The sequence below is a fragment of the Camellia sinensis genome, chromosome 11, assembly GCF_055761805.1.
Source record: "Camellia sinensis isolate YWXY chromosome 11, ASM5576180v1, whole genome shotgun sequence".
In the NCBI taxonomy this organism is placed as follows: Eukaryota; Viridiplantae; Streptophyta; class Magnoliopsida; order Ericales; family Theaceae; genus Camellia; species Camellia sinensis.
The window spans coordinates 139,228,553-139,238,298 of record NC_138971.1 but is presented as its reverse complement, the minus strand read 5'-3'; the positions used below and the strand labels follow the sequence as shown (position 1 = coordinate 139,238,298).

The 9,746-nt window shown below is 33.9% G+C and overlaps 1 long non-coding RNA gene across 1 annotated transcript; it reads left to right on the top strand.

The window, feature by feature from the left end:
- Positions 1-494: 494 nt before the first annotated feature.
- LOC145803277 (uncharacterized) lies at positions 495-2,626 on the top strand. The gene is made up of 5 exons (XR_014345387.1): positions 495-602; positions 930-1,004; positions 1,275-1,718; positions 1,803-1,881; positions 1,981-2,626. It is a non-coding gene; the product is annotated as an uncharacterized LOC145803277 (long non-coding RNA).
- The last annotated feature ends 7,120 nt before the right edge of the window (positions 2,627-9,746 follow it).

The window sequence follows — 9,746 nt, the reverse complement described above, 5'->3', positions numbered from 1 at the left end:
GAAATTTATTCGTAAGGTCCAATGGTTTGAAAACATGTTAATTAAGTGAGAATTCATGTAACTTGTTTTTATGGGAAACAAAATGTAAAATGTTCAATACTTGATGCCATTTCATGCCAAGAATGAAAGTGTATCTCACTGAGGAGAAAGAGTTGATAATGGAACCATCCATGAAGTGGGCAGGAAATCCTAACATCACCGTTGTAGCTAAGGCATTTGGGTTGAGAGCCAGTGTTCAGGTGTTCGCTTGTTTGTTTTTTGTTAAACAGAGAAATTGATAGTTGTTAAAAATAACTAGTTGGTGTTGAAGAAATTGATAGTTGTAAAACCGCTTTGTTGGAAAAACTAACCTATGTGCACAAACAGTTGCAAAATGTTTGTGCTCTCTCTCTCTCTCCTTTTTTGGTAAGTGGATGAATGAACATTAGTTTATCGGTAGAGGACACTTCGTTACTTATTTGTATTCATTAGTGACTGTATGTTCCTTTGGAGTATTTCACGTGATTGATTTGCAAGTATTTGCCTGTCCACGTATCACCTTGAAGCCATTGGTCCCAACTTTTCCTTGTTTTGCCAAAATCTTAGTATCTCTCATGGAGAAGGTACGTGGTAATGAAAAGTGGTAACTTTGGTTGATGAGATGTTGGATTAAGGGTGTGTTTGGATAGGATGAAAGATTTGTGGAAGGAGAAGAAACAGGAGGGAAAAGTGAATGGAATATAAGCTAAATTTTGTTCACTTTTTCTTTTTCCTTTTTCCTTTCATTTTCTAAATCTCTCTTCAAATCCTTGAATCAGCAGACACAGGCTTAGGATATTTTTATTCATCATCAGATTTTCGAAACTGCATGTGGGCTTCATAAGTAACAGTGTTTCTTTTTTACTGTCAAAAGTTTGATTCTCTCTCCCCCTCTTGGTCTGAGTTTGCAGCCTCATGTTGACTTTGGTTTGAAACTTCTAGGAGCAGATGCTATGTCCATTCCCGGCCTTTATAGGTTTGTCCAGGTATGTTAATTTGGTTTCGTTTGTTGCTATAACTCATTTTCTTTAGAATTCATTTTATTCGTCATTCACGTGTTAGGCACGTCTTCGTTGTATAAATTTCAGAAGGCAAATACTAAAGAGTCCCCCTGGGGCATTGTTTAACATTGGAACTAAGCTAAAAAGTTTATTGAAAATAAGTGAAAAGTGTATTATTTTTAATAAAAATTGCATTAAATTCAGTTAAAAGCACCTTGTGTTCTTCAATTCTTCTGTCTTTTTCATGTACCCTAGAGGCACTTGTTAGCAACACCCATTTCAGAAACATGGAACCACATGTGCAAAGAAGTCGTTTTTATCTAAAAAACACTTTAGTGCAAAGGAGGTCGGTACCCAACCCTTACCACCTCATAATGTGCAACCTAAGGATGAGGTGACTGCATCTAGCATCGTTGGTAAGTTTGCAAAGTTGTTTTTAAGGTTTGACTTGCATTTGTTTACTTACTAACTCAATTAATATTATATCCTTATAGCATCACATGACAGACGTGGTCGTGGCCCGACATGCGGCATACAGGCCCATCGCATTGTCAAGAAGGATGGGAAGATGTTAGTTCCTATACCTGAACAGTTTCGTGCACCAGTAGGAGACAACTAGCTAATGTGAATAATAGGATGCAAATGAAAACAAAACATCGATGTGGATCAAAATCAATCCTGGTCAGGGTACACAGCTTGGTGCGTTCTACTAATTTATTTTATTGGATTAGTAGGCTTTGTTATTTAAATCATTGAATTAACATTGACAAACAAATGAAGCAGATAATTGCAAATGGCAAAGTCCATCCACTACAATTCGGACACGCATGAATGGATTTCATCGGAGAGCCAAGTTAATTATGTATGTACAAGGCAATGCTTTTCAATTTTGATGATATTATTTATTTTGTTGTGTAGGGTAGAATAACTAATACTTGTTTGATTTATTTCAAATTAATAGGACAACATGATACAGATGCAAGCAGAACACCTCTCGCAGACTAGTGCGATCCCCTTGACCCCAGAGGAGTTGTCAGTCAAGGTGCTTCAGCCAAGGCCAGGTTATGTGAAAGGACTCGGCATGAGGCCTTCTTCTTCTGTGAATACAACTGTTGCACCTGCTGAAAATAATGACTATGTTCAACGCCTCGAGCTGCAAATAGCACAACAAAATGAACAAATTGCAAGGTTTGAAAAGTCAGAGAAGAAACAAAGCAAGAAGATACAAAGTATCATAGAGTGTTTGAGGCAGAAAGGTATCATGGGAAATTTTGAGAGTGGGGAAAGTTCAGATTCTGATGGACAAGCTTCTTGGTTAGTATATTATGTTTCTATGTTAATTTAGTAGAAATTTCTTCTTCAACTAAGATAGTGAACTATGCATGTAAAAGCCCGAGAAACATCACAAACACTGAAAAATGCACGTGGCTCCCAATTAGGAAACTACTTTGAAATTTGCACTATTCCAACATGTAGGCATGAAACTAAGTCGAAAACTATTCCAACATGTAGGCATGGAACTAGCACGGGACTTCCGGTTTGAAAACTAAGTCCAAAAAGACACTTTTTCACACTTAACCTTGAAAATAAGCCGCCAGAGGCCAAAATCGTGCAACAGCCATGAGACGGCCCGGGGAACACCTCAAACACCTCAGGAGGGACCAATGTGAGTTGTGAAAACTTACGGAACTAGCACGGGACTCCCGATTTGAAAACTAAGTCGAAAAATGCACTTTTTCACACTTAAGCTTGAAAATAGGCCACTGGAGGCCAAATCGTGCAACAGCCACGAGACAGCCTAGGGAACACCTCAAACACCTCGAGAGGGACCAATGTGAGTTGTGGAAACTTACGAAACTAGCACGGGACTCCCGATTTGAGAACTAAGTCGAAAAAGGCACTTTTTCACACTTAGGCTTAAAAATAGGCCACTGGAGACCAAAATCGTAAAACAGTCACGAGACGGCCCAGGGAACACCTCAAACACCTCGGGAGGGACCAATGTGAGTTGTGAAAACTTACAGAACTAGCACGGGACTCCTGGTTTGAAAACTAAGTTGAAAAAGGCACTTTTTCACATTTAAGCTTGAAAATAGGCCACCGGAGGCCAAAATCGTGCAACAGCCACGAGACGGCCCGAGGAACACCTCAAACAACTCGGGAGGGACCAATGTGAGTTGTGGAAACTTACGGAACTAGCACGGGACTCCCGATTTGAAAACTAAGTCGAAAAATGTACTTTTTCACACTTAAGCTTGAAAATAGGCCATCGGAGGCCAAAATCGTGCAACAGCCACAAGACGGGCCGAGGAACACCTCAAACACCTCAGGAGGGACCAGTGTGAGTTGTGGAAACTTACGGAACTTGCACCAGACTCCCGATTTGAAAACTAATTCGAAAAATGCATGTTAAATTGTATATTTTATGGATAAGATAATAATTGTCTAACTTGCATTTTTATTTTTATTTTTTTGTGTTTCATTTTTTTGCAGATTCGAGATTTGATATGGACATGCTTGGTAATTTGGAGGGTAGATGGTAGCTCATTTTGTGTTTTTGTCCATTTTACCTTACATGTATTTTGGTTGCGTTGTAAATTTTCTATTTTTGTTGGTATTACAGGGCATGTTGGGTAATCTGCCTTTGATATTTTATTTTTCTTGATATTAGTAGACATGTTTTTATTGGATATTAGGAGATGTGTTTGGTAATCCGCATGCAGTTGATATTATATTTTTGTGGATATTAGTAGACGTTTTTTGTGGATATTAGGAGACATGTTTATAATCCGCATGCAATTCATATTATATTTTTGTGGATAGTGCTGAAATTCGATTGTGATGTTTATGAAAATGAACAGATTTCTGTATTGATTTGTAATAGATATTTTATTGAACAGGTTATTGAAATGCACAGGGAACTGTTACTGAAAAGAAAAAATTTCGAAAGAAAATAGTACCCCCATTTTCAAATTTTTAATTTTTATTAGTGACGAAATAAAAAATGTCTCTATTAGTTTTCAAAAAACATGACGAATAATTTTGTCACTAATGATATAATACCAAACAAATAATTTCGTCACATTTGCTGAATATTTCGTCGCTAAATTGAAATATTTAGTGACAAAAATGTTTTTTGTCATTGAAGAATTTTCTTTTCTGCTCATTTTAGTGACAATTTTTTTTGTCACCTTAATTCATATCGTTGGTGAGGAAAACTTTCGTCACTAAAATCTATTTGGTGACGAAATATTTCATCGTGAAAAACAATTAAAATAAAATATTATTTAGTTTTGACGACGAAATTGATGTTATAGAGGACGAAAAATTCAATATTTGGAGACGAAATATTTCGTCGCCAAAAATCAAAAATAAGCGACGAAACTGTTTTTCATCACCAGGTACTTTCAGCGATGACGTATAGGCCACGAATGTGGTGACAAATTTTTTCGTCGCAGATCACTTTAGTGACGAAAATTTGATGTTTGGAGACAAAATCACTCTCTCACCAAAGGCTTTTTTTGTTATAGTGTCATTATCAGTGCAAATATTCATTTTCTCTCTTCTCTTCATACTTTCATTATAGCGATCCCGGTTTTCCCTTTCGTGCTTAACTGTAATCCGGATTCGGTTTCGTAAGGGTGCTGTTGTCTTATCCTCTTTCTATCCCTTTCTCTTTGTGTTTGAGCTTTGGGTTGTGTTGGGCAAGTTGGGAATAAGTTGGTTGTGTTTTAAAACGTAAAATCTTTGCCCAGTTTTTGGTCTCTCTGCTCGAGCGGCGCTTTTGATGCTCGAGCGGGACTCTGTTGTTGCTTGTCCGCTCGAGCGGGGGTGTTGGCGCTCGAGCGGGAAATCACCCATCCAGTATTTCGTCTGTAGTGGTAGACGCTCGAACGGGGGATTGGCCGCTCGAGCTGGAGTTTGTGTCCGACGTTCGCGCGGGGAGTTTGACGCTCGAGCGGGCACCATGTCTGTAAAAGTTCTGGGAGCGTGCATCCGCCGCTCGAGTGGGGGATTGGACGCTTGAGCGGGGATCTGTGAGTAACGCTCGAGCGGGGATTTTGCCGCTCGAGCGGGGCGACTTTTATATAAAGCCGAGATCCAACCCTTTTGTTCACTTTTCAATATCCTTTCTCTCTCTTACTTTTCCAAAAAGCTATTTTGAGAGTTCCTCTCACTAAAACCCTAACTTCTCTCTTAGGATTGATCTAGTAGGAGTTGTTTTCTCATCTTGGGCCTTTACAAAAGTTGTGTTGATCGTCGAGGGCTATCTTTTAATCTGAAAATTTCAGGATTTGGAGCATTTCCATTTCTTCATCTCCTTCGTTGAGTCCCATCATTCGAGGTAGGAATAACCTACTCCATCTTATGAGCTTTGTCTTTGAATTTTAGCATTTTGATATGTTTGGGGGTTGTTCGGTAATTTTGAGAAAGTTTGGGCCTTTGTGTAATTTTACAAAAGTTGGGGTTTTAAATATGAAAACCTATATGCATGTTAGGCATAGAGAAATGAGATTAATGTCGGGACATTGATGGAAATGAAACCTTAGGGTTGTTTTGTGAATTATGGTAATTTGCCCTAATTGGTTTAATTAATTAATGCATATAATTAATTGAAGCAAACGAGAAATTGAATTGAGAATGTTGAAATTGGGAATGTATAGGACTAAAGAGTGTAGTCGAATCTTTTATTGCTTATCTAGTTGAAATGTTGATATATTATCCACTTGTGCATTTATTTCCTACTTAGAAATAATTGCTTTGGGCTACCGGTGGAGGGTAGTGTTGATTGTTGTAGACAATGCATGATGATTAGGCAGACTAAATCTAATCAATTGGATGTGTCATAGAGTATGACGGTTGATAGAATACATTAACTTTATGTATTGGTTGATTGTGCATATGACCAATGTGTTTATATGCATTATGTGTAGACAGTTGATAGAATACATTAACTTTATGTATTGATTGATTGCGTATGTGATTCTGTGTTTATATGCATTACTTGTGTATGAGAGGAGATGGGGGACGTACTCCACGGTTTAGGGGAAGATGAGGGATGTACCTCTAAACCGGTTAATGGTTAAGGGAAGATGGGGGATGGACCCAGGGATGCAGCTCATATGCTCTCCCATTGTAGTGAGGATACAGCTCATTTGCTTATCTGTTGAAGTGTTGATACAGCTCATATGCTTATCTATTGTAGTATTGATATAGCTCATATGCTTATCTGTTGTAGTAGTGATATAGCTCATATGCTTATCTATTGAAAAGTTTGTTTGATTTGATATAGCACTAAAATGTATATCATCACCGTTTGTGAAGTATGTAAGTAGTTTATGTGTTATTGATACAACACCAAAATGTGTATCCACCTTGAATTTCGAAAATGTTCTAGTGATGAACTATAGTCTCATCAAATGTTTTGGCCAAAGTGCTGAACCTTGTTTTCAAACTCAAAGTTGAATAAGAAATGGAAGTTGAATTGTAACCTAGACTTGACCATCATGGAATTGTAATAAGATGTAAATGGAAGTGTAAGTGTTGACCATCTACCAGTTGCTAATCTCTTAGTCATTGTTCATAGTTGGTTTAGTATATCTCTACTGGGCTGTGGCTCACCCTATATGGGGACATCATTTTCAGGTACAGGTAGCATGCCATCTCTAAGGACATAGCTTGGGAGGCTAGAGGCGAACATACTTTGGCTGTCTTATTTTCCTTGATTGTATTACATATAGTTTTAAGCCAAGGGCTTAAGGTGTAATTGAGTTAGCACTCTCTTTTGTAACCAAGTGTTAACTTGGAAAGTTGTAAGCCCGTAGGGCATTTGCTTTTGTGTTGTAAACATGTAATACTGTTGTAATGAAATACCCTGATGAATAGATGAATGTGGACCTTTATGTATCAATGCATGTCCCTATATGGATGAGTTTAATGTTATTTTTTTGAGGGCGTTACATTCATCACTTTGCATCTTCATATCCAACCTTAGCCTAACCCTATTTACTCTAATCTATCATTCTTACATTCTATTTCATTTTGAAATAAACAATAGACAGTAAAGAATACGTTTTTAAGCAATTTTTTGTATAGAGAAAAAAAGTTTTTAATTATTGTTCATTGTTTTCATAGGTTGGTTTTCCGAATTGGTTTGACACTGAGCAACCGAACAAATTTCACATGTTTGAAATTAAGTATCTGTACAAATATATTATGTTCGGCATTAAGTATTCATATAAAACAACTGGAACCAATTTTTTTGTGTTCGGCACTGAGTATCTGAACAAATTTCACATGTTATGAATTAAGTATTCGGACAAATATATTTTGTTTTGTATCCATATGAACAACTGGAACTCAAAATGGTCAGATTGTATAGAAAAACAGAGACCCTCTTTGTCTCGGAAACTTTCTTCATCTCAAATGAATCCAGAATCTCTCTTCGTTACTTGGAATTCCAAAGACCCCAAATGTGATTTTTGTTCCTCTATTTATTGGTAGTGAGGTGTACAAAGTAGATTTGTATAAGATTTTGGGATTTTTAAGGTTAGAATGGGTATTATTTGGGGTGTCCAAACAAATAAATAAAATTTCAAATTTATTATTTGGTTGTTCAAAGTAATGGGATATCTAACCTACTTTTTGGGGTGCTAATAGAAGCTCCCCTCCCGTTAATTTAACTTGGTTGTGCAAATGAACATAATACCCTTTAAATACTATTCATAATTTATCTATATATTAAATTATCATTTTATTTCTTACAATTTTTTTTTTTTTTTTTTTTTGTAATTCCTTGACTTTGTATTTTTTTCCCCCTATAAGTTATTGAACTTTTATAAGTTAAAAAAAATATCAATCATTAATGAAAGTAAGAAAGAATATCCATGTTTCTTATTTGAATTAATTTTAAGATTTAATTTAATAAAAATAATTTAAATGAGAGAAACAAAGATGGAGATATAAATTTTAGATGTAATAAATAACAAATTATTTGAGTATTTTATTATTTTAAAATAATTTTTTTTTCAAGTAAAATTTCATTTTAATTGTATGTAAGAAATGATAAATTGTTTAAATAGTTTATTATTTTCAAATAATTTCTTTATCTTTCATTCCCTATCAATTAATATTAACTTATTGTAATGTGATTAGATATTTTTTCACTTTTATATTTATTTTTAAAAAAATTGTAAATAAAGTGAGAAATATTGACCTTTTTTTATTTTTATTTTAAATATCCATCAATTGAAAATTGAAAGATTCAAAGATGAAAATTAAAATTTGAGAATAATATAGGATTGTGAAAAGAAAAAAATGACATTTTTAAAAAAATATATTTATGAGGTAGTATTTGGTAATTTTTAGAAGTCAATTTTTTTTGGGACATTTATACACAAGCCCTAATTTATGAACTTATACTCCATTAAATCCAAATTAAGATATTTTGGACCTTTAAATCCCATTAAATTTTTAATAATCGAAATTATTATTTAAACGATGATTGTTCATCATTTATGATTATCTATACAGAAATATGATGATTTGATATTTATTTTGATTTTCAAAACTTTAAAATATCAACTTTCAAATTGAAAAAACTAAAAAAAAAATTTATGTGCAAAAAAGAAAAAATATTGAAAAAATTTAAAATACTGAATTATTTTTTTGTACAAAATTAAAAATTTTGTGTCTATAAAAGAGTATGATAATGGAACATTGACGTGCAAAATTGAAAAAAAAAAAAAAAACTTTAAAAATGAAAAAAATTAATAATGTTTTTAGTTTTAAAACTGGAAAAACTGTTAATGTTCTCGGTTTTATTGGATAGTTGAATCAAACCAATAAGTAGAAGGGCAAAAACGTTTAATCTTTTACTCTATTTTTTTTCATTAGTTAGTAAAACAATTATCTGGAACATTACTATGCAAAATTGATAATATTCTTAATTTTAAAAATTGAAAAAAAAAAACTAATAATATTCTCAGTTTTACTAAATAGGACTTATTAGTTCAAAAAATCTTAAATAGGATATGAGATACTATAACATTTGTAACTAAGACTTTTAAATAATTAACTCTTTTTTTTATTGTAAATATGAAATGTTATTATATTTATTTTTCTTTTAATACAAAAATATGTTTATAAAGTTAAAGAAAAATTTATGTTTTGTAAGTTGTGGTATTGGGTGATGTTAGCTAACATTGATGAAAGAAAAAAATGATGAAAAAATAGAGGAAAGAGCATGAGAAAAGAGAACAAATAATAATAATAATAATAATAAAAAATAAAAAAAAAAAAAAAAAGATTGCAGTGACACTATGAAAAAATGAATGAGGAAATTAATAGAAAGAACCAAATGAAAGAAATAAAATAAAGAAAATGAAAAGAGAGAAATAATTCTCCAAATAAGTATTTTTCATACCAAAAAAAAAAATCAAATACCTATATGTATTTTTAAATTTTTATTCAAACTCTAATTTGTCAAAATAGGTATTCATAAAATTACATTCTGATTTATTCTCCTTCGGAGGAGAAGCACAAGGAACACTTGAGAGTGGTGCTCGAGTTGCTTAGAGCCCATAGGCTGTATGCTAAGTTTGGGAAGTGTGAGTTCTGGCTAGGAGAGGTCAAGTTCTTAGGCCATGTTGTTTCTGGGGAAGGGGTGTATGTTGATACATCAAAGATTGAGGCAGTGCAAGATTAGGCACAACCTAAGAGTGTTTT